A 26,478-nucleotide genomic window follows, 5' to 3' on the forward strand; every position below is an offset into this window, starting at 1 on the left:
CTTCACCCTCAAGATTGTCTATTGTTCATCATTTGTGAGCTCTGCGATTGCCACTGTTGCTTTCCTGTGAATTGTTCCAAGCTACCCTGAAAAATATGCTGCTTTTTCTGCGCTCGCTATAAGTCACCACCTCCTTCTCATGAGCTGGCAGATGATTGAAACTGATATGAGATTTTCAAAGCATTGAAATAATATTTAGCACTCTAATTATGTTTTTGTAGGTGCTAGTAATAATAATGTAATATTGATTCATCAGCTCTCAGGCTGGAAAACTCAGCGAGTCAGCAAGATCAGGAAATGCACAATTGTTTGTAAAGGCACCCTGTTCTCCTAACCTGTGATGAAATACTGACTTAAAAACAGTGATTGTGGAGGAATAGTGAATATTTCCACACGGTCTTCCCGAACTGGAAACTTTAAATAGCAAGATAGAGATTTGTATATGGAAAAATTATGCTAGAGCAGTGTTCCAGCCAGGGAAAAACAAACAAACAAAAATAGGATGAAAAAAATCCATACTAAGCTAGAATAGAAGGAGGGCTGAAAGAAGTCCTGTCCCTTCTGCCATTATGAGTGCCTGGGACTGAGCATGCAGTGATGGAGAGCAGAAGACTGAGGTCTGAATTGCTGCCTTGTTGTCTTTATTTCTTTCTTCGGAGTCCTTGCTAGTTGTTTACATTAATTTATTTTCCCGTGGCTACTCCTGTGGAATACATTAGCTATTCATAGGCACGGAGATCTGTCGGGCAGGAAGGGCACTGGGCTAGAGGAAATTTGCATTAGCTAGTGTGTTGGAGGGCTCGTGTAAGCTCTGCAGCTGAGAAGATGACTGTATTTAGTGAGAGAAACATTCCTGGGGCTGCAAAACCTCAGACATCGGTTGGTATTCTTTTGTACTGTGCATACATCTTCTTTCTCTCTGCTGGAGATACTGAGGCAACCCTTCCACTGAACGTCAGCTGACAATGTAAGAGGTGCTTTGGAGATATCATGGCCAGCTTAGCTTTAGGTTTCAAACATAATCAAGGCGAAGAGGAGCTGGGGGACAAGATCTCCAAAAGGTCACAGAAAGAAAGGCCATTGCATTCTTATTTTAACAGATGCCAGCTGCGAAGAGATGCTAAATGTCTGGAGGTCCGTGTGAAGCAGCTCACAGGACACAGGGAGCTGTACTGGATGAACGCTCCTCACCTGAGACAGCTCTGTAATTGCCATTGCCAGTCTCATGGCTGAACATGTCCGGCTGCCTGCAAACTTAGTATTCTCCTGGCTTGCATGGTTCTCTTCTTTAATGCTGTCTAATGGATAAATGCCAACACCATGCAGTAGATAAATATATGTATCAGTACTATTGACACTGAAGATCAGGCATTCATACTTAAGGCTTATTTTCCTCATTTGCTTGCTTACTCAACTACAGAAAGAAAAGGGAAAATGTTCAAGAGGCAATGTGCTCTTTCTGGAGGAATACCAGCAATAATAACAAATCAGCTGAGTTATTGAACTGTTCAAAGGTGTCAGAAGCTAATCATTTCCTGTTGCTTTTGATGGCAAATTGGGAAAGCAATCTATTCCCCCTTCTGGTCTTGAGAGACGTGATCCTTTCAACAGAGAATTTGAGTGATAAAACTCATCTAGACTTCAAAAACACTAGATGCAGATGCTGGTGGCATCACAGAGATGACATCCTGAAGTAGGGTGCGCATTATGTGTGTTTAGCAGGAAATCATGCAGTCATCGGATAAAGTATAAAGAGTCACCTCAGTTCCCTTTTCCTAGAAGAGGGGATGCAGCATATAAAATCCAAAAGCTGTTCATTGGATTCATCAGGGATCTAACAAGCAGTCTGCAGATAGAGCATGAGCTTGCAGGGATGATTTTAGATTTATGGTTTATTTGTTTCTTTCAAGTTCTAGTTACTGCAGAAAACCACCGCTTGACTTTTTTAATGACAGCAAGTGCATGCACATAAGCAGTTTTATTCCCTCACTGCCCTGTGCTGTTGTTACTGCAGGCAGACAGCTAAGTGGCCTAGGTAAAAAAAATCCCACTGTCTTGTTCTGTGAAGTACTCACAAAGGCAGAACATTTACACATTTCATCTCACCACTATAATAAGAAAACAGAGCAAACAAATATGGCTGGGAAAATCCTGATGTGTACATAAACCCCCATCTAAAACATAATTGCTTGGTCAGATCTTTTGAGAGCAACAACTGAAGCTTGGTACCTGGTAACAGAGTTCCTCTCTGCACACGACTTCTGTAGATGAGAAGGGGTTTGGATCAATAAATAAGTGTTTCTGTCTTTCATACCAGGTACACAAGAACAAGTTTGACTAGAATAATTATAAGCAAACTGCAGGCTTATAGACAAATATATCGCTTCAGAAATCCTACATCTCATTGATAAAACTGACAGAATTTGGCTTCTCTCATTCGACAAAATTCTGCAAATGTCAGCCTGGGTATGCGGCAGCACCTACAAAAGTTTGGAGGCCTTTAACTTCGGAGTTTTATTGCAGGTTCATACTGAACTAAACAACTTGCTGAAATTGTGGTCTGGGTTTAAAGGCGGGGAGGATGCAGATGGCTCCTGTAAAATTGGTTGTTGTCCAAAAGTTTTGTTTCTATGCTAACTTCACAAACGTAGCTGGGATTTTATAAATAGGTATCATATGAAATGCAACATGGCCTGTGAAATTTAAGCAGCTCTTGGCCTAACCTTCAAAAGACTGATTTGATTTAGCTAAACCCTGCCAAGTCAAGAGTTGATTTGAAGGCAGTTACCAAGCCATATGTTGTCCTCATCTTAACACAAACGGAAGCGCTTTTTTATAACACAGCTTCTGCACTATCACGTGCTGCTTCCCAGGAACACAGCCCAGTCTCACACTCACGGTTCTTTCCCCTTTGTCTGTGCCCACCTCTGCCTGCAGAACCCAGCATGCTGACTGGCTCTGCCGCTCTCCTTTCAGATAGGTTTGGAGGCTTGACAGCCTCCACACTTGTGCAGCTCCCTGAACAAGATGCCATGTGAGCCATTGCCCACAGCACAGGCAGGTGCGATCATTAAAGGCAGCTACCCCTGCATGTGCCCATACATCGTGGGGTCCCAGGGTGCAGTTCACATAGAATCATAAAGTATTTTGGGTTGGAAGGGACCTTTAAGATTATCTAGTTCCAACCTCCTGCCATGGGCAGCAACATGTTCTACTAGACCAGGTTGCTCAACGTCCCATCCATGCAAAAGTTAAAGGGCTGGTTAAGGGGGAGGACAAACTGGCCTATAGTCTGGAATAAACCAACAGGCGAAAATGGCTTTGATTCTACAGTGTGCTGAGCTTTAGGGACCATATAGTAAGTGAAATGTCCCAATAGTCTTGCTAATACTTTGTGTGCAGGGAGTTCATTAAAGTGTGAGCAAGCCTCAGGGAACAGGCGGAGAGTGCTTGTCTCATGCAAAGAAACTTTTTTTACCTAGAAACTGTTTTGACCAGCTACCTGTAACCCAGGAATATCAGATGGAGAATTACTTTTCAGAAGTGCTTTTGACAACTGTTTTCTCCCTGGTGCAAAGAAAAAACCAACAAACCCATTCTGAAAATGGTGGCATATGTAATTTGTGCCTTTGGGGATTCGTTACAACTCAGTTAACACTTCCTGCCACAGATTCCTTCAGTGGTAAGCCAGTTGCTGAGAAATGCAGTAGGAGGAACTCATGGGGCTTACAGGCATTTGCAAACCTATAGAAATTAGATAAAGAAAGAAAGAAGAAGCATGTAGTCCTTCCCTAGGGAGAAACAGTATTGTTCCTCTCTACTGCTTTGTACAACTGAGGTTTTCATTGTTTATTCATTTGCAAAGAGACATGTATTTTCCCATGAGGCTAGAAAGAATCCATAAAGCCCCTCAATACATACCATTCAAAAAGCCCATGCTACCACAAGACCTCAGCAGAAACACTGATTTCTGAAGTCTCATGCAAAATTCAGATTTATATTTACCATAGACAATTGTTCCACTACAGAGTACTTCTAGAAATCAACCTGTTGATGGTAAGGATGCCCGTGCAGAGCTTGGCGGGGAAGTCTCAGCCTTCAGCATTGCCCAGATTTTCTGCCTGACCAGGAATAAGATCAAGTCTTAAGTATTTCACTCTTAATTTTGGATGATGATACTGCTGAATCTCCTGCAAGTGCGCTGCAACGATGTTACAGGAACAGGCACAAATTGTGAGCATCTCTTATCCGTTCCATTCCTATCCTATCCTATGCTATCCTATCCTATGCTATCCTATCCTATGCTATCCTATGCTATGCTATGCTATGCTATCCTATCCTATCCTATCCTATCCTATCCTATCCTATCCTGTCCCGTCCTGTCCTATCCTATCCTACCCTGTCCTGTCCTGTCCTGTCCTGTCCTGTTCTCTCCTGCCCTATCCTACCCCATCCTAATTTCAAGGTCATTCTTCTTCTTTAGATGACTGAATGTGTCAATGCACAGTTCACTATCAGGAAGCATTACATGGTCTTTGGCACCATGGAAGGTACAAATGCTTCTAAGTTATGATATGAATCCCTTGGGAAGCCTGTGCCATGACTGTCAAAATGGGATTTACAGTGAAGGAGTCATTTGGCTTTCCCAGCACAGAGCTTGGGATGTGAATTCCAGCCATGTGCACACCCCCTGTTTAAGTATGCTTCTGGTTGCAAAGGTGGAGGAGGAGAAGGCAGGATGTGATGGTAGGCGTATCACTTCCCTGAAGCGCCTGTAACTCCCAGCAAAGCACATCAAGCCTCATATTACAGAAAACATGAGAAGATTATATGATGATGTATGGCAACATGTAAATAACTTCTAATATCAACTAAATAATTTATTCTAAGTATTGTTCTGTGTAGCTACCATGTATTTTTAAATTTCTTCTCTTCTCTGAGAACCTTAAGCAAACATTCTTCAATATCCATTGTCCTACTGATTTTAAACCAGATGGTTTCTGATATATGTATTATCTTTCAAAGACTAAATAATTTCTGTTTGAAAAGCTTCGTTAATTAGTCTTAAGTTAGGAAAATGCATTATTTAGTCTGCACACTCTAGATAGATATTTGTAAGGGATAGGTGCATAGATATTTAAAGCTAGGAAGGAGCATTCTGACTAAGCAGCCCAACTTTTTGCATATCTCTAAGCACAGATAATTCCTAAAGCAGAGGGAATTATTATTCCTTGCTATATTAGCAAACATTGTAAGGCCTGAAAACCTTTGGTGGAATTTGTGCATAACTTTATGAAAAACTCAATTTAAAGGCAATTTAAAGATGAGGCTTGCTTCCCTGGTGCCAGCCCATCACACTGCTTCAGGCAAGCAGGCAGCAGGGCAGTGCACATGGTAGGATAATCAGCAGAAGATGCGATGGTGCTTTCTCTTATGCGCCACATCTTTAAATGGAGGAGCCTCTTCTGGAAGCTCAAAACCAGGCAGAAATATCCACTCTTTTCTTTATCTCTCTTCCCTGTTTCCTTTCTCTAAAATGTCATTGATATGAAATGCAATTTTTCTTTGTACACTGCACTAGAAATGCCCCTTGTGTTATAGCCCTCTTGCCACTCCATGCACTTTGCTAAAAGCCCCTGTGTATAGCTTTCCACAGTCCCTGAAAACCCATCACAAGTGGGGAAATCTACTCAGGTAATGACAGGATCCTCTGCTGCTCTCTGGCCTTGCTGCTGTGCAGGGGACCGGACACAGCCACATTTTTCTGCACTGCTGATGCTGCATTGGGCCACATCTGGAGTGCCAGCGGGAGTGTGCAGCCCCTGAGCCTGGCTGGGGGCACCTCGCATGCAAAGGTTTGCTTAGTGGCAGATGATGAGCTAACTAAGCTTCAGTGATGCTAAATTAGACTTTAGGGCATTTAAAGTGAAGAAGTAAGGTGACATGCTGCCATGTTTGAAGGAGGGAAGGAAAAAAATCATGAAATTATTCCAGTTTAGCAAAAGAAATTGCTGAATTAAAAGTGTGGCTTTAAAATGTCGCTTTGTACACTGCGTGCAGGAAGCTGCGTCCTGCTCTCCCATCCATTTTATAGTACAGTAATCCCACTGACTTCGCTGTAATTTTTCCTGACTTACACTCATCTGAGATAAACACAAAGCTCAGTGTCTTTCCAAGTCATCCATCTTTGTTTGTGGAGAACTACTTGTGAGAGGAACAGCTCAGCCATGCATAAGGGGAAGTCATAATCTGACTATAAGATCTGCAGTGGCACATTGTATTATTAGCTCCTGAGTTATCTGTTTTATAGCACAAATGAACTGAAGCATTCCTTTTCTTTTTTCTTCTTTGTTTGGGGTTTTTTTTTCCCAGCTTCAGAGAAACTATTTTTTAGTGGAGGCCAAACTATGTCAATAATCTAGGATACTAGCTTTTCTATTTTGCTCCTATTTTCACTGTGTATAAAGACTTGTGCTGCCCTGGTACATTTTCTGCAGGGGATTTTAGCTGTGCCTGTTAAAACTGGAAAATACATTCCAAAGATGTAAAATTCTGTTTCCAGAGACGTTCCTTTTATTTCCTTCCCAAGGTTCTGAGGTAGTTTATAGCTTTTACTGCCTGCAAGATCTATTGTGTAAGTTGTGCACTGTTTAAGACGGGATCTGGTTTTAGTGAATCACGTTTTCTCCCTTGATGTGTTTCTTTTACTTCCACTTGCAAACATGGGAGGAATGTAAAATTATACATCCTGTGTATGTGCTGTTCTAAATTGATGCTGGTTTAGGATGCACTCAAGAATAAAGCTTTTTCTGCTGTACACAGGGAGTGTACAAAGCCTCACAGAGAAAAAGGAGAAGAGATTACTATCACTTAGGTTTCTTCTTTACTATACTGGTGTGCTTTAGACTGTGATCACATAATGAGCTGAAAAATGTCTTATTTTTATTTTCATTCAAATGAGTTTTTCATACATCTACCCTCAGAAAAGGTAGAAAAATATAGAAATACTCCAGTGGCCTATGTAAAGCTTTAGATTTTCTTTGTATGGAAATTTCTGGTTAAAGGGGATGGTCTGCATATTGTACACTGTAATTGCACAGGCCTCCATAATTCCTGGAATCAGGAATTTCTCAGATTGCTCCATTCTTGCATTGCAGAGCAAACTGGAAACAGTGTTGACCACACATTTTTGCTTGCTTGCTTCTGGAGCTCTTGAGCTGTGTGATAGATCTTTTCCACCCTTTACTTCCTGCCACTGACATGGCCCAGCTTCCCTTGCTGCAGACTCCAATACCACAAGTTGCATGTTGAATACTTGTGATTTCCTCTGAGCAGTAGTAACCTTGCACTTGCTTCATGTACAAGGTGTCCTTTTTCTCACTGTATCCTCACTCAGGGTTCATAACTGATAGTACTCCAAGTCTATGACGTCTTTGCTTGCTTATCCAATGTTATGTATTTAAAGGTTGTAACACTACAATGTCGACTAATTTCACAAAGTTATTTCTTTCATCAAGAACCTCTGTGAATATTTGTGACTCTTGGATTTTGCTTTGTAATTCCTTTCTGTTAGAAAATGTAAGTCAAGCTGTTTCCCACAGAAAGTGAGCAAAATTAAGACTCAGATTGATATACAAAGTAACACTGCTGTGGCATACAGCAGCTCACGTTCCATGGTTCTGGATTATTGCAGATGTTAGTTTATACTGTATTTAATTCTTCTTTTCAGAAATTTCCTGTCTTAAAAAAAGAAGAAGTAAAACATGGTGAAGCATTTTGACTATTGAGTAATCAGTATTTCAAATTAAATATCAGTAGTCCTTGAATGACCCCCTGATTTTTACATATACTAAATTTCTTTTGATTCTGGAGTTGGAAAATACTCAGAATTTTAGAAAATGTAGAAGCAGACTGAGGTGCTTTTCTTTGAGTGCTTACTCTAGAAAAATGTGGCCACCAAGTATAAATATTGGTCAAAGATATGGTACAGAAAATGTACCACTATCACTCTGTTTCCTTTACTGCCTTTAGATCAGGCCCTACATTTCTCTTCGTGTGCAGCCTGACAGTGAGTTGTAATGGTAAGACTAATTATAATAATAGATGCAGTAGTGGCTTTTCAGCACTGGATGGATTTTTTCAGTAACTTATTGAGGTCAGTAATTCCTTTCATGCAGTCTATGAATAGAAGTGATTTCCAGCACTAACCTAAAAGAAAAATAGTCTGTGATCTGTTATCAATTCATAAGTCTCCAGTTCTTGCAAAGTGACTGAGAGTCTATTAAAAAAAAGCAAACTAAAAAGTTGTGTTCTGCATACAGATTCAAAGGTGTAGATTATATTTATACCTCATAATAGCACTTTCTGTAGCACTAATGATTCCCGTGTTATAATTTCTAGCTACAGAAATTGCAGAGGTATGCGTTTTATTGTAAACGTATTACGCACACAAGAAGACTCTAACCAGAGTGCATTAGCCTTTTAAAAATTCAAAATTAGTGATACCACAGAGTTCTGAAATGTATGATTCTCCTGAAAGCTTCTCCACTGGTACAGTGTCAGCCTGTAGTTTATTAGTATGTTGGTGCAGCTGGAGCTGACTGTGTCTGCACTAGGTACTACCATTGTGCATGCTAGAGGACAGAAGTACATATGCATGATATTGGGATGTGTGTTATGGTCAGTTTGGGAAGTATTTGGTTGCCTGGAGAGACCAGAAGCAGTATGATATGATGATTGCACGTAAGAACAAATGCTTATCCCTCATGCCCAGTGGGACTATGCCTGGAAGCACAACCTCAAAGTTGTGTGCCAGCTTGACTCCTGCGTCTTGCCATACATTAGCCAGATTTTCTGTGCTTTGCAATCTTCAATGAGAAATCTTCAGATGCCTGAGGTAAGTTCTTTATGGGCTTTGGTACTGGTGATTGACTGGGCAGGGCATTCCAAACTGAAAGGCTTTATGGCTAAGGAAAAGGTCTTGTAAATCTGAGCAAGTGTCTCCATGCGTATTTGATTTCAGAGATTTCACTGGAAGCTGGCTTAGACAGAACAGAAAAGAACTGAGACAAAAAATATAAACCTTAGCAAGTATATCCGTGATCTTTCACTACGGGGTTCTCTAGAGTTTGTTAAAGGTAGGATTTTATTTGTAGGCAAGGTGTTTCTCCCTCGTTTGTGGTCTGGTGACCATTGCTCTTAGGTCACTACTGTCTATAGCTAAAGGCAGGAATAAAGAGCATTATAGTAATATTACTACTTTTTTATAGTAGCAAGGACTGTATAAAGATAATGGAGGGAAATGTGGGCTATTAGCATCTTGGTCACAGTCAGTGTATCTAAACTGTCTTTTGAAGGGTATCTTAAGACCGTGGTGGTTGTGCTGTCCATCCAGATATCTAGGTAAGACCTTGATGCAGGTACACACTATCCTGAGAAGAAAATACGCTTGGGCATCACCAGAAGGAAAATGTGGCAGCAGGGCACTGTTTAGGTGGCTGTGTTGCCAGAGCACAGTGCCGTATGCAGGTGGAGCAGTAAATGATGTTAAAATACTTTTATCCTTCTCTTCATAAAAGTTCTTGAAAGGCCAACAGTCACAACATATATTCACTGAATGCCACTTGAAATGCGATTTTAAAAAGGCAAAGTGCAATTTTTTGAAACACAAAGAAACCTACTGCAATTTATTTTTGATAAGAAGTAAATCTAAAATTCAAGCTTAAGTTTGCAATGCACATATTTTTGTAGTCCCTGTGTTCTGAACATAGTCATACTTCCTTTTTAGTGAGGCACTAAAAATAGCCATGGCTGTAATGCATGTTATGAATCATAAATTAATAAGAATGTTCTGCAGGACAGTCTATTGATTTAGTGCAATTAGAGTAAAACATCTATTTTAGACTTTTTGAGTCTGTGGAAAGGGTAGCACTTTTGTCAATGGATCGTATTTTGGATGTAGGGTTTGTTCTGCGCTAGTCTGCTTATATTAAAGGACAGTATTTTGAATGTTTGCTTACCTTAAGAAATAAGGAGATCTGGTTAACAGGGAGAAGCTAAACACTAAAAAGAAGCATTTACTGAAATGCATTTTTCAAAGAGGGTGACTAATAAATTCTTCATTGAAAGTGCAAATGCAACATTTTTTTAAGGTGCAAGGCATCATGGATAGAGGTATTATCTGAGCAGTGTTTACAGACTCAATGTACAGTTGAAATGGGGCAACATTTGCAAACAGTGAGTTTGCAAAGGTATTAATCTAACTTCCTGGTTTGCAAAAAGTAAAAGGAGCCACTGACACCATGTGGAAAACTTGGAAAGTGCCTTGTTAAAAGATAGGTTCCTTTTCAACTTGACAGCTTGTAATGTCTATCTTTCTGACTCATCCACTTTTAATAAGAGAGCATGAAGAGAGAATGGTACTCTATGACATTGCATCCTTTTGAAGGTGGAAATGCTGTTCCTTATGCTTAAGGCCATGTATACCACAAAAGACCATGGAGTAGGGATGTCTGAGTTGGAGTAAAAAGAACTCATGCCAACAAAGTCGTACTGTCTGGTCCACAGACCTCCAGAGTCATGGGAGGCCGTTAACAGCAGAATGGATAGTGCTTTGAGCTAAAAAAAAGGGCAGGGAGGTACTGAGTGTATCTGCTTGTATTACATGTCTGATCAGAGTAGCTAACCTGTCTCTTTGTGGCCCAGGTCTCCTAGTGCCAGAAGTCTGTAAATACAGACAAAATAATGTTCTTTATCTTTTGGGGAGAGGGAAAAAAAACCCCAATTGTACTATCTTCAATTTCAGTGTCTCTTTTTCTGTCTAATGATAGTGTTTCAGAGCATAGATCTTCCTCCTAAACTAATTTCATAATGGCATTTAGACTACCCCATTATATAGAACAGTATTTAGTATTACCTTCAGAAAGAAAATTTTCAGATGGTGAATGAACAACAGGCAAGCTACAGGAGGGAAGGACACTCTTCTGGAAATAAACCTGGTTTCACTCAATAGTCACAGAGAAAAAAATGTCCCTAATAATGTACTAGGTGAGGTAAGAAGCACAGATGCACAGAGAAAATTACTCAGAGATGTTGTTTTCTCTAAATAGAATGGCTTTGAAAGCAGGGAAACACTAACAGCTTTTTAATAGTACAGTGTCTCAAGAAAAATGTTCACCATAGCTGTCATAAATAAAACTTTTGTTCCTTCTCTTTCTGAAGGATATGTTTAACAGATTCATGATGTATCATTTCTTTTCATGACAAAAGCATCTGAGTGGATTTTTGAAAGATCTGTTGAGACATTCAGTTCAGCTGTGAAAGGAAAAGCTGTATTAAAAATTATTTGACTTCATTCAACTTTTTCTTCAGTGAAGTGTTTCTGTTTTGCTCCAGTGTACGTGATGTGTGCTTTAAAACTATATTTTCTTTCTTTTTTCTATGTCATTATTTAAATTGTCAGCTTTCATTATTGAACTCATTCATAATTAAGTGCAACCCATTAGGATCTTCTATGGTGCTGTTATTAGTAAGCCTGAATCATTTGATACCTTTTATGCAATTTTTTGCTTATTATATTCCCATTGTGTCCTATGTTTTATTTAGAATAATTATTATTAAGTTCCTTGAAGAAAGTGGGTAGTTAATAAAATATATTATGAGCACCAAATGTGCTCAACACTCAAAGATGTGTTGACCCATTCTCATAATTTCCTGTTTATTTCTCAATAACTTTAGTTCTTAAAGAGAAATATATTTGTTAGAACACAACATTATTTAAATTAAAATTCTAGCTAATGAAGAAACTTGATGATTTTGTGAAGACAAATACTTTATCATTTAGGTCAACATTTTACAAGTAGATCAGCAGAAGCTAATGGTGAAAAGTGATTACACACTTAGAATATCTGGTTGCACATTTTATAGTGCCACACTGATACTCAGTATCTTATGTGAGATGAGTGAACGATCTGTGTGTCATCTTCAGGTCTAATCAATCCCAGTTGATTTTGGTGGTTATTTCTATGCAATGTTTCTATCAGTCCATTAGTCGTCAGGTGCCTATAGCATAAAAGCATCTGTAGAAGTCTCAAGAAACTTGTGATTGAAGGAGCTCTGTGATAAAATTTCATCTTGTTTTTTCAAGTGTATTTTTGTGTAACAGCAATGTGAGCTCTGGTGGACCAATGTTACAACACTGTGACATTCACACTATTTTCAGTGATCCTGTTTGGTCTCCAGAGCTCCAAATGATGGATATTTGGAAGGACACCTACACCTAATCAGATCCGCATTTAAAGACCTAAAGACTTAACTCACAGGTCCACAAGCCTGTCCATTTGTGAGCAACTACAGCACCAAGGCCTTGTGGAACAAGCCAAGGACCTAAATGAACCAGGTTGTTCCACCAAGCACTCCTTTTATAAAATACTGTGCTAATTTTAACAAACTGAGAATGTTAAAACTGCATATATATTGACTGCACATAATTTAGAGTTGCAGACACTAAGGAGGAGATCATCTTTGTTTTCCTGCACAGAATTCTTATTTATGATTGTTTTGGTATATTATCTACTCTACATTCCCTATTTTTTGTAAGGTACTTTTTCTAGGATATTACCTTTTGTTGAGCTGACCTTCAAACCGTGATGAACTTCTCCTTTTCCCAGTGTGAACTTTTCTGGTTTAACTTGTATTTGTAACTCTGTTGAATCTTCATCTGGAAACAATCAAATGGTTGTTTAGGCAAGACCAAGATTTGACATTTGAAGTGGCTGTGGTCACTGAGTAGTAGGCTGTCTTGACTTGGTGGCTGTGGAACTTGTGTTACATGGATTCCAGCCATCTAAATTCCTCCAAAACTTTCTGTATCTGTGTTGATGTGCACAGTTAAGAAGAATGACATCCTTATCCAGATTTTAGACGCACCCTGGTTTTAGGTGTTGCTGGATTTTAATACATTATTCTGTATGTGAGCCTTGATAGACCGCTTCCAAAAACGAACAGATGGTTTCTGTAGCCCAGACAAGTTCTTGGAACATTGGCATTAAATGTGATAAACAGTGAGGAAGGAGATAACTCTTTGTCATGCTATATTGGAGCTGGACATTGGCATCAAGTTGCCATTCTTCATACTGAATCTAAAAAAGACATTTGCAAATTTAAGTAGGAAAATTGCAGTAGAAACATACGCTGAAAACGTTTTTTCACATCTGCTTTCACTAGTGACTGATTGCAGTAATTAGCAGTAAACATACAGATCTACATTTGTGCCTTCAGATATCCATGTTTAACAAAGTATTAATTAATTAAAAATTAATGTAATTATTCAGATTGACTTATGGCAGTGTTATCCTTAATATATTGGTACCAAATGAGTAAAGCCAGGCTCTTCTTGATGACAGCCAATGGTAAGACGAGGGGTAATGGGCTCAAACTGGAACACAAGAGGTTCCACTTAAATTTGAGAAGCAACTTCTTCTCAGTGAGGGTGACGGAACACTGGAACAGGCTGCCCAGGGGGGTTGTGGAGTCTCCTTCTCTGGAGACATTCAAAACTCGCCTGGACGCCTTCCTGTGTAACATCATCTAGGTGTTCCTGCTACGGCAGGGGGATTGGACTAGATGATCTTTTGAGGTCCCTTCCAATTCCTGATGTTCTGTGATTCTGTGATTCTGTGAAAATCTGAAATAGGAATGGAAAGTCTAGGGCTTCTTTATTCTAATTTATTCTAATGAACTTAATCTTATTACATTGAAACCACTAGTACAGATATTTTGAGATACTGAAAAAACTGAGTTTGAGTGGTGAAAAGCACACCTGAAATCAAGGCACAATTTACTATTCCTGCAAACAGGCTGAGGTGTCTGAAAACGTAGATTTATGGTTAAATACAGCAAAATCCGTTATAAACAGATAAAGGTTGTAAATTCCATATTTTGCCAATCATGCAGAATTAGTAACAATTTTGAAAAATAATGGCTTAAAGTAATTCTTGGAAAACACTTTTTCTTTACAGGAAACTTTTAATTCTGGCTATTGTATGTGCAGTGAGACCTGAGCCTGCTAGCACTTCGTGTCAGTATCTCAGTGGAGATGGATAGGATGGCTCAAGTGCATAGTTTAAGCTTGTCCAATTGAGGTTTCAAGGAAGAGGGGTTTGTCCCTCCTGTCAGATTTGTGCATTCTCAGGTCATAAGGCAGCTGATGTTTGATCCAGAGCAGATATAAAACTGCATTTCTTCTCATCTAGCAAGTTCTACCAAGCTTATGCTGGTTAGACTTGCAGAAGATACCTGGGCGGCCAGTATCTGGGAAAAAAAAAGACTTCGATTAGAATTTAAGCCATCAAAAACATTCTGATGCATTTGAAACTGTCGACAATAATACAGAATCAGTGTTTTGCTGTCTTGCTATCATGACATTTTGGATCTGGATCTTTAGGAACTCTGAAGCTGGATTTACTTTAACACTGAACCTCATCATGGGAGTTTTCTATTTGAAAGACCAAACAAAGACACTGATACCTGAGGTTTTTTCATTTCCTTTAATGCCACAGACTTTTATTTTCAGCTAGCTGATGTAAACACATTTATACAGGAAGTAAAGGAATCTATAGAAGCTGTAGTTATATTAAACTGAACTCCTATTTATCCAACAGACTAGGATTGTTGCAAGTCCTTCTAGTCCATTGGATAAGTACATAATTACATATTTAAGAGAGATAAACATATAGTAGAGGTATCAGTGAAGAAGATCATTAGCTGCTGTAAATTGTTACAGATTACTTTGGAGTACATTTATAGTAGATTAAGTTTTAATCAATATTATGCATGTCTTTATTGGTCTAGACGGTTCTACTATTTACATTAAATGAACAATAATGCTATTAAGGCAAATACTAAACAGGAACTCATCTTTAATTTCATCGTGTGAAGAGCAGCTCTTTACCTGTGCTTAATATTATCGATTTTAATGAGAATATATATGAATTCAGTTGTTCTTTTCCTTAAATATTGTCAGAACTTGGGTTTAGATGCAACTTAAAAGAGAGGTTATGTAGGATGTATTCAAAGCATTTTTTGTCTCAAATTTTGTTGCAATTCTAAAAATTTTTAGTTTCTACGTGTAGAAATTACTCTTCTTTTATCCCTGTACATATTTATTATACAAAAATAATGGGATTCAACTAATCTTATTCATTCTCAAAAGTGAGAGAACTTAGTGAATCAAATTACTCATTCTATAATCTAATACTCATTAAACGTGAAATCCAACAAAGTTAAAATAGATATTGTTGACCATAGGTGAGATATACCTATGAGCCATAGTCTTGCAAATTCTTGTTCTCCTTCTGGATTCTTTTTCTGCTATCTTGAGGCAGCTTGTGTTGCCTACCATGCCATGCAATTGCTAGAATCTGAAATGAGATGAGTTAATGGCATTGCATTATCTCTTGATGACAAATCCATTAGCATATGTCACTGCTCTCCCTTATAATTCAAGTCTCAGCTTGTTTGGTGCTTATTGCAAGGGAAAATCTGCAAGGTTTTGTATTTCCATTTCTTTACAAATGTTTTGTACAGCTTTATAAGGCTGAACAATGCATTCAAATTAAGGACTAATTTGTGTGTTCTAATGGCTATACATAGATTTGTCATCCTAAATTATTTAAAATCTTCTTTGTCAACCAGTATGACCTACAGTATATAATTCACATTTGTTATATTAGTTATCAATTGCATGGATTTTTTTACTCTATTAAATGAAAAATGTAGATAACCAGTCTATACTCTTTTTGAATAATTGGTTTTACAGCAAGTGTATGCAGTATGCAGAGGCAAGTTTTCATTGTGTTTTACTCTGTGTGAAAGGTTTGGGACTGCAGAAAAAAGCCGTAGTGGTCCCCAGTTTTACTGACCCTCCCAGGACAGGGGGCCAGTCAGGGAAGCACTGCAGAGCCTGTGAAACAGCATAGCATTCCCTAGGATGGGATGAATTATATTAAGTTGGCCCTTCAGGGTGGTGTTACTAATGGAAATCGCTGTTCAAACACAGGGCACCACTGAGCTGGGAAGTAGTACAATGGCTGGCAGACACCTTAACCTATCCAGCTGCTGGGTTTTAATTCTGTTCTTTACCACCTGAAGTCAATGCAATAGACATGAAAGATTTGTAGTGAGAATTAGGAAGGAGAGATTTGTATGACTTTGGTGAGGCAAGGGGCCAACACTGAGGGAGAGTAGGAAACTTGTTCAATGTGTAATAGTTGGAAAAAAGCAAAGGGAAGATAAAGTGGGAGAAATTAAGATAGAAATGGACCATTGTCCTGGGGGGAGGCAATAATGAAATACTGACCTTTTGAAGTGAAGATCAGAAATTTCTAAGAAGCCATAGGTGGAGAAGAAGTTATTATGGTCAGTGAATCAGCTAAAGAAGGGGACATAACTGTATTAAGGTTAGGGTATAATTGCCTTGTCAGAATATGAGTCAGTGAAAATACCTGTATAAAACTGCATTTAATTTATGAAATAAACAGGTTGAATAGCAGATTAACAAAGAATATCTTAAAACTGACTATCAGTGGACAAGAGAAGATGTACGGGTATCATCTGTGTGGGTTCTATAAGGCCTTGACACAGTCCCCCACAACAGCCCTCTTTCTAAATTGAAGAAAGATGGATTTGATGCGTGGACTTCTCAGTGGATGATGAATTTGTTGGATGATGGCATCCAGAAGGTAGTGTGTCCAGCAGGTTGAGGGCAGTTATTCTGCCCCTTTAGTGTGCTCTGGTGACATCCCACTTGGTTCACTGCATTCAGCTCTGGAGTCCTCAGCACAGGAAAGACATGGATCTATTGGAGCAGGTCCAGAGGAGGGTCATGAAGATGCTTAAGGCCTGGAGCACCTCTGCTGTGGAGACAGGCTGAGAGAGTTGGGCTTGTTTAGCCTGGAGAAGGCTCTGGGGACACCTTACTGCAGCCTTTTAGTACTTAAAGGCGGCCTACAAGAATGATGGGGACAAACTTTTCAGCAGGGCCTGTTGTAACAGGACAAGCAGAATGTCTTTAAACTGCAAGAGGGGAGATTCAGACTAGATATAAGGAAAACATTTTTCTACAATGAGGGTGGTGAAACACTGGAACAGTTTGTCCTGAAAGATGGTAAATGCCCTAATCGCTGGAAACATTCAAGGTCAGGTTGAACTGGGCTCTGAGCAACTAATAGCTGATGATGCTTATTGCAGGGGAGGTTGGACTTGATGACCTATAAAGGCCCCTTCCAACCCAAACTATTCTATGATACTGTGAAAAGCAATGGTCTCTTCAAAACAAAATACTTACTTTTTAACTTAACTTGCTTTGAAGTCTACAAATTGAATCGTTTGGCCTGTATTCACCCTACCTAGCTTTAAGCATTTAACTGATGCATTGTGTTAGATCAAATACCAAAGTTAGGTAATTAATCAGTATTTAGTATAGCAATCTTCTTCCAGGAAGTGCCTAAACTCCTTAAAAGTATCCAAGAAATAAAAGTGTTCGCAGGAAGAATTTGCCATCCTAGCATGTGTGCTTCATTTTTATTGTCTTCAGAGGTATTCATATAATATAAAGTTGTCTTTTCATTATATGAATTCTTGCAGAGTGCTTCCTGTTTTGTAAGATTTATTGCTAAAGCTATGGCCCCATCTATGTTAAATACCTACCAGCACAGAAGATATCCAGCTAATTTAGCCATCATCAGCTGCCAAATTCCAATTTATACAACTTCAAAATTTAGCACATGCAATTCAAGTTCTTTCTCTCCCAGTAAAGGCCTTTGGGCTGAGAGAATACAGCAGTGGTGACATTTCATTCATTATTATTCACACATTGTTCCTTGCCTTATTCTTTTATGCTTTTCTTTTTCCCTCTAGTTCTCTTTCTCCCATTTTACAATAGGAACTGATGAGGACTCTTCATTTTAGGGAAAGTTTCTTTCACGGCTGACCATGCAGTGTTTAAATTAATTGGCAATGATTAACGATCTGCCTTTTTCAGTTGGGTTAAAGCAATCTGCACTGCTCAGGGTTATTATATAGGGCAAACACAGCCTCATAATTGCAAGAGAAAATACAAGAAATGTGGGGTGGCTTTAGAGTGCAGACATAAAGCAGGGCATTTTTCTATGTCTCTACTAATGTCTTCAAACATTTAAGTCTCATTATTTTAGTTTGGCTTTTGGCCCATAGATTACTTTGGGGGTTTGGCTTTTTGGAATAGGGGATTTTTTTAAACTTGTTCTTAACTTGTTTGACTTTTTTAACTGAACACAAACTGGCAGTGTGCGCCTGCAGCCCAGAAAGCCAACCGTATCCTGGGCTGCATCAAAAGGAGTGTGACCAGCAGGTCGAAGGAGGTGATCCTGCCCCTTTACTCTGCTCTTGTGAGACCTCACTTGGAGTATTGTGTACAGTTCTGGTGTCCTCAACATAAAAAGGACATGGAACTGTTGGAACAAGTCCAGAGGAGGGCCACGAGGATGATCAGGGGACTGGAGCACCTCCCGTATGGAGACAGGCTGAGAAAGTTGGGGCTGTTCAGCCTGGAGAAGAGAAGGCTGCGTGGAGACCTCATAGCAGCCTTCCAGTATCTGAAGGGGGCCTACAAGGATGCTGGGGAGTGACTCTTCATTAGGGACTGTAGTGATAGGACAAGGGGTAATGGGTTCAAACTTAAACAGGGGAGGGAAGATTTATGTTGGATATAAGGATGGAGTTCTTTACTGTGAGGGTGGTGAGGCACTGGAATGGGTTGCCCAGGGAATCTGTGAATGCTCCATCCCTGGCAGTGTTCAAGGCCAGGTTGAACAGAGCATTGGCTGGCATGGTTTAGTGTGAGGTGTCCCTGGCCGTGGCAGGGGGGTTGGAACTAGATGATCTTAAGGTCTTTTCCAACCCAAACCATTCTATGATTCTGTGTAGGTTAAGTTTTCATTAAATTTATTATTGCAGTTTTGTTCTTACAAGTTCAAAATATTTGCTGCTTAGGAAATAACTTGGTATTTAATATTCTACAGAGAGAAAAGAAATTATTAGGCTTCCCTGTATGTACTTAACAAAGGAAGAAAACCCTCATTGCCACTTTTACGCACAGGGTGACCGAGGCAGAAAGGTGACTGATTTCACTGCTGCCTCCATATTTCCAGGCTGGGGCCTCATAAGTAGGACCTAACCAACATTTAACTGTCTTAAATTTTGAAACATTTCTGAAAAAATTTGGTAATCTTCTAATTCCATGTAAAATAGGTTTACATACCCTCAGTCTTGCATGGCGCTGAGCAAACTCTTCATTCACTGACTTTGGTAGCTGAGAGCGCTCAGCATTTATTAGATGAAATCCCTTCTAATTATAAATGGAAAATGAGTCAGGCTGTTCCAGTCATGATAAATGAATCTGATTAAACATTTTGTGTCAAATACAGCACAGTGGAAAGGAAAGTTAAGAGTAAGTGGATTGAAGGGCTGATAATTACCACGAATGGTGCTCATTCATTTCAGGGAGGTAGTGCTGTGCAGTGAAGTCAATGCTGCGAGGTTAAGAAGAGAATTACAAAACCAGTACCAGCTCTGCTCTTCACTGGAAATCAGCCTGGAAGCTTGTGTATTTAGCTTTGTGTCCTCCAGACACCCTCTGAGCTTTGTGTGGTTTTGCTGTACATGCCTCAAACTTTAAAGGTGAACTGAATGACTCTCAGTGACCTGCTTAGACCTCAACTGGAGGGTTCATGAATCTTCTGCTAAAATTGCCAACGAGGTGCTAACACAGGCTTCTGAGCAAAAATCCAGGTGGAGGAATAAAAAAGGAAATTATTAATAACAGAAAGAATTTTGATCTGTTCTTTATTATGCCATATTTACACTATATTTTAATTGATTGTGAATCTTAAATGTCTGATTTTATTATTGTGGGTGGTTATTAAGGTATTTTTTCTTTTTAATCTCACTGATCTCTACTTACATTTCTGTGTGTAAATGTCTGGTTTGTAGCACTTCTGTTGATTAAGAAAGCCACATTGTTTGCTTTTAAGCTTTCCAGGGAGTTCTGATAAATACTGTCAAATAAGGGTAAGAAGAAAAGAAAGAAAGGGTGAATATGTTTTACTGTTTTGTAAAGCTTTAATATATAGAAGATTTTTCTGTTGCATAGACTAAACTTTATAGAGCTGCTGGAAAATGTTTGCTGCACAGGACTGGAATTTTGATTCCTTGCTGAGATTGTTTGCTGTAAGATTTTCTACATTGCAAGTTTTCATATGCAACATATTTTTAGTATGAGCACCAGGGGGAAAACTGCAAAGCTGGCAATTAGCATCTCCCATGTTTCAGATGAAATATCAATAGCGCAAAAATCTGCAATCCCACAAGGACCCATCCATGAACTTGCCTCTGCATACACTGTTAAAGCACTGAGGCTGTGCAAGGGCTGCAGAATTAAGCATCTGTGTGAGGATTGGGCATGCAGTGAAGATGTGAAAGCCTTTGATATTTAGCCAGTCTCTAACATTTTCTTGACCTGACTGCTTGAGAAACCACTGTAAACTGAGTTGCATGATGAAGGAGAAAATGCAGTTCATACTGCGCTGCACGACAGCACGCTTTTCAATGGGGCTTCTTTTGGAGAGCAAGTCGTGCCGCAGCACAGCCTCCACCGGCAGTCCCATCCGCTACCCTTGTCTGACTCCCTGGCCTCACATCCCTGCACAGCTCATCAGCAGGCTGGTGGGATCTCATAACAGGAGATGGGTAACACAGCTGCCTGGGGAAGCCTAGGAGATGCCAAATGGTGAGATGTGTCATAAATGCTGCCTGTGTTTTGACAGGACTGGAGTACAGGAATAAAGGTTTTCTTCTCTGATCACTTCTTGGCACATGAGGTGCTTCATGGCACATCTGAACACATCAAGTCACAAATGTTATCTGTGATTATTAAAACATTCGTATTTCTAAGGTAGCCACAAGTGCTTGTCTTTTATCTATCATGGTCACTCTAGGCATCAGTTTCAGACTTCAGTTCCAAAGCACAACTGCATTTCTCAGAACAAATACAAACTTCTCAGCAAAATTGTAAACTAGGATATGGCAAATCTCACTCTGGTTTTTCATTTTTTAAAACAGTCTTATAATATTGTAGTTCTTTCACTTTGCATGTGGAGTTCTTGGGGTGTACAGTATAAATATCTCTCTTGTTTATTAAAATCTCTCAAATCCAGTAACTGAGAACACATAGGACTGAAAACATCAGACATATCAATGTGACACAAAGATACAGAATCTTTGATTACTTTTTAAAATATTCCATTTCTACTTCCTGATCACATTATAAAGACACATTTTTTTAATGATGCCCATTCCACTGAGGAATTTCAAAGATTTTTTGTACTCTGCAAATTTATCATATAACATAGAAGAATATACTTTTAGAAGGATGTAATATGTGCCAGATCAATTAAAGGTTGTTCAGTTTACTGTAGAATACAGCAACAAAAAAATCTTTTTTGTTTCTCCTTGCAGAACAAATTCAGGGATGATGCTTTAAGAGAAATTAAATAATCCAGTTCCATATCTCTTTAGACATGCATGAACACTTTGTTTTCAGAAAATATAAGCAATAATCGATAAAGCAAATTTTATATTCTGCTGCCTTCAGAGCTCTATGGTTATAACAGTAATCTTTTTTTAAGTTAGCATAACAGCTGTGATGTGGACTTTTACACAAGAGGTAATGCCATCACACCCTATTTAACTAGTGAATGTGTTATTAAAAACTAATTATTTCTTCTTCATTAGTTTTTGAAGATTTATTTATTTATCTATTTAATGTGGATTAAGTCACCCAGAGGTTGAAAATTTAAAGATTACATTTCTTGGTAAATGTAACTCAATCAAAATCTTTTCAATTGCCTTTGCTATCTTATCATTGTTCATCTAAAACAATGACTATGATATTCTATTTGTTGCAGTCCACTGTAATTCAGGACCCTGATCACCTTTGCCATGTTTCTTCCATTAAAGCAGCTAGGCAGTTCTGACCTTTTTTCCCCACCCCTCATTGGCTTTGTCTTCTGTTAATGTCTTCCTTGATTTAGCTCCTGAATTCTCCAAAAAGTGAGAGTTCATTAATAATATGTATGAAGGGCATAATCATCAGACTTGCCTGGACCATGATGATAAACTATGGTGCCACCTGAAAGAAAAAAAAAAAAAAACTAAACAAAACCAAAACCGAGAAAAGAGCATATATTGTTTTTAATGCCAAGTAACCATTGTTCAATGACAGGTCAACCTTCCAGTTTATTGACAGGAGTATATTAATAAAACCATGCTTAAAAGATTAACGGCCCATAAAGGAATAGACTGCGTTAGGGAAGAGAGATCTTATAAGTGGCAGAGAATGGACCAGGGAGTTAGATCCATAGCATAAAATACTATTCGGTGAACACCTATGGCATAAATTATCCCAAACTCATAAGTATGTCCTTAAAGCAGAGGAAATACTTCAGCTTTGCTCTCATCAAGATTTTTTTTCAGGTAGTTGTGTTGGAAAGCATCACACTCCTTGAATCCTTTGCTCATCTAAGGACGGAGCAGGAGTTACTGCAGACATGAAAAATAAAAGTTAGAGGATTAGAAGGACTGGAAGGATTTTTGTAATTATTCAAAGAATGAGGATCTGAAATGAACAAATATGAGGGTCAAGAACTTGCTAGCTTACATCTGAAGATTTGATCAGCTGATGTTCAGCCTTACTTGGTATGGTGAACTTCAGCAGTTCACCTCATGGATATGAGGACCTAAGCCGTTTCGCCTAGTCTTCTTCATCTTCTGATGGAAGTTGATCTGCCAGAATGCCCTTTTCTCTTGAACAAACTCTGGAGTCTCTGCATCAGGGAAGATGCAGTAAAACAATGCTGTCAGAATGCTTTTGCCAGTGGCTGCCTAAGAAAGCCTCTAAAGATAAAGTCACACTAGCAACATAAAGCCTCAGGCTATAGGCTTGTTTCAGTGTAAAAATTCTGCTTCCCTCCTAGAGTTATATTTCTGTCACCAAATCAAGAAAAGGCCCCATTAATGACTGTGGTTTATCTCTCTCTCAGACATGTACCATAACCAGTTTTGGGCACCTCAAAATCTTTCCTGGGTCTTCACAATGATCCTTTGAAGTAACAAGGGATTTGGTGTTTTACAGTAGAAGAAATGAGGCAAAGACATTCTTCTGTAGAATTTAATGCACTGTTTTTTATCCTGGTAAGAAGGGATTTTGGCACAGACAAATAAACTCTGTCTCCAAGAGCAGCTAGCCAGGGTGGCAGAGCTCTCTGCTCTGTGGTAGCCACTAGCACAGTAACTCATGTCAGAGCTCAAGTAGTTTTGCAAAGCAGTGCATGTTTTTGGTGGACACACCTGGGAAGTCCACCTGATTTTCTTGTCCACAGGAAGGAATACAACTGGAACTGACCTTTTTTGAGTCCCCAAGCTGCTGCCTCATTTCACAGTGATGCCTATGCTTTGACTGTGGAGTCCATTTTGAAAACATATGCCCTGAAAGTAGTGGAGAAACTGCCAGTAATTACATGGCTTCCTTAGTTAGTGAAAAAATGATGAAAAGTAACTGAGACTCCAATCAGCTGTGATTGTCAACACCTCCCTCAGTGTTGGCAATCTACTAGCTATGCTAAAGCAGTCTGTAATCTGGCCTTGGCTCAAGAAAATATCACTCTAAACTAGTAATCTTGCCAACAGCTTTCCTATTTCTGATCTTTTCTACTTAAGTAAGGTAATTGCCTTACTTTTACCCCCCCAAACGCAAGAGCATTTTGAATATATTTTACTTACTGATGCATGTTCTTATAACAGCTAGGACAAATACACACGCTTTTAGGTTTATCAGCAGAACTCAACCTAATTCATCAAGAAATGTTGTTGATATGCTTAAAGAATCTGTCAAACAAAGCTAAATTGAGCTGATTCTGTTGTCTCTTCTCAAATCAATTCTGCAAAAGTTGGGATGAGCAGTTGTTTCCTCTTGCGAGGCATTCTCATTTCAGTACCCCTTGACTTTGTCCTATTTGTCTGAAGTTTTCATGGTACTGTGGTAATAGTTTCCCCTCCATGAAATACAAACCCAGTCATTATTACTAGGAAAATACCGTTCTTAAGCAGTGTTCACCTGACAGCTTGGAAGCATGCTTGTTTGCCATTTTAGATATAAATATTTGTGCGAATATGTGTGTCTGTATTATGTGTGTATGTCTGAATAATAGAGTTTTCCTTTGTTTCTATCAATGATGGATGTTAACTTCTGGCAGTTTTCCTCTATTCTCCTTAGTCATCATCCCCCTCCATCCTTGCATCCCAGTTCTTAACTAATCTTTGCTTCCTCTTGGAAATATAAAACCCAGTTCTGTCATCATAATTGTCTCATCACTAAATACTTTGGTTTTGTCTCCACTGGTTGTAGTACAATTATTTCTGCCCAGTCTGTTCAAAACCTGTAACTTTCCTTCCCCCCTGGAATGCCTCCATGGGGAAGCATGGGGAAGAAGGGCTTCATTACCCCATTTTCCCCTGCTATGCTCTGTCCTGCTGTTCCAATTTGTGAAGACAACATAAGAATCTGTAAACATACTTGATCATAGACAATGTAGGAACAATGAGATTTAAGAGCATCCAAATGTGGCAGAATTTATGGAAAATGTCAGCAAATTCAGGAAACTTGATATCTACTGAAAGATGCTGAGGAAGTGAGGAAGCTGAGCTCTGACAGTTTGGGGTTTTTTCAGGAGACATAAATTAAGATGTTACCGTCTTTGCTTTCTGCCCACAACTTCCTTAAAGGTTATTGTCCCAACAGCAATGAAAGCAAGAGCAGTATTCCTGTGCTGATTCCTCAGCCACTGCTATTCACAGTCCTGTGCTGTGTCCTAAGGCACCTTAAGCAGAAGTTCATGTTAATGCCCTGTGAATGACAGTGCCTGAGAAACTGCTGTTTTACTTCTGGCATACCTATTTCAGGACTAGTGACTGCCTTGAAAGCACAAAGTGGACTGCAGGTATTGATATCGCCTTCACCCATGTCTGCGCTGTCCAAGACAGACTGTCAGTCTGAAACTGCACCTTCTAGAGTGAAAACCAGAGTTAATGGGAAATTAGGAAGCCTTCAGTGTAGCTTGGATGTTTTAAACTAGTGTTGCTAGTCCCAGCACGGACTAATGTGTTCTTCCCCATAAAGGCCCTTTTGGTATATGTGTCCGTGTTGCCTCTGTATCATCAATTCATATCCTATGAAAAAGATCACGTTATATCTCCATGATGCGCAGTATAAATGTATCCAAGGTTGGGTTTTTTTGCTGCTTGCTTTGTCTTTATGACCTCTAGATGATTTTATACATAGACCATGTGATTTAGATGCAGGGATTTTTCGTTTGTTCATATTCAAGTTGTGCCAGTTCATTTTACAACTTGGTGCGTCACTGCCAGTGTTCCCTTTCATTACCTTCCTGATAAAGTTAAATCACGTGCTGAAGGTCTGCTGCCTTATTGTTGCATATGTGTGAACAGCTTTAAATGAATACAAGTGCTAAAAGATTTCACGTAGCTCCTGTTTCCAGAGAAACCATTTTCCTGATGTCTGGGCATGTTCAAAGCGGGTAGGCTAATTGTAAACTAAGCATAAACCTTGCTGTGGCTTTACGCTGAGAAAACAAACAAGAAAAGTTTAAACAAGTTATGATAGAAAAGCTGGTTGTGATAACAAAGTATTAAAGTATGTTGTTTTAACAATTGGACTGGTGAATGGGTGAGAGTGTGTCTCCAGGGATAAGAGCAGAAGCTGATGGGAATGTTCTCACTTTTCTGAATTTCTTTGATTAATTCTCTCCTTTTTCTTTTTCTTTTCTCTTCTACACAGCTATTTGAATTGAACCGAGGGAAGGGGAGGAGTGGGTAGGGTGAGATAAGTCTTGGGAACTTCCGTATTTAGATAGTGCTCCTTTTCCCATCTTTTCAATATGGGAGACAGCATTTTAAAAACATTTTTTGGCATGTGTCTTTTTCTTTGGGATTTAGATTTACATTTATCAGCAATTTCTTGGTTTACCTACCTATGAACATACATAACAACTTAAAATTCTAGGGTTTAGTTGCCTGGTTCCTGCCATTCTCCCCCCAGATAAGCTGCACATTTCATCCTGTGTAATTATCTCGTGATACATCACACTAATAAGGACAGCAGTGGCCAAGGCCACATTTGTGCTGCACATTAAAAGAGGAGGAGTGGATTTTCTCATCACTCCAAAGTCTCAACTCATCAAAATGCTTAAATGTACCTGATCTGAAGCAAAGAGCTTCTGGGCTAAATGGCAGGATGTAAATAAGGGGAAGCAAGTGTTAAGGAAATGAATGATCTCTAAACCCTCAATTTTTCTTTAGTTGGTTCAA

The 26,478-nt window shown here is 39.1% G+C and overlaps 1 protein-coding gene across 2 annotated transcripts in view; it reads left to right on the forward strand.

Moving 5' to 3' along the window:
• The window catches only part of MAGI2 (membrane associated guanylate kinase, WW and PDZ domain containing 2), a gene marked incomplete at both ends in the record, with an annotated part of 757,046 nt that overhangs the window by 380,580 nt on the left and 349,988 nt on the right, over positions 1-26,478 (forward strand). The gene's annotated exons all lie outside the window — the stretch shown is intronic.

This window comes from Psittacula echo (genome assembly GCF_963264785.1).
Source record: "Psittacula echo genome assembly, chromosome: 1".
Lineage (NCBI taxonomy): Eukaryota > Metazoa > Chordata > Aves > Psittaciformes > Psittacidae > Psittacula > Psittacula echo.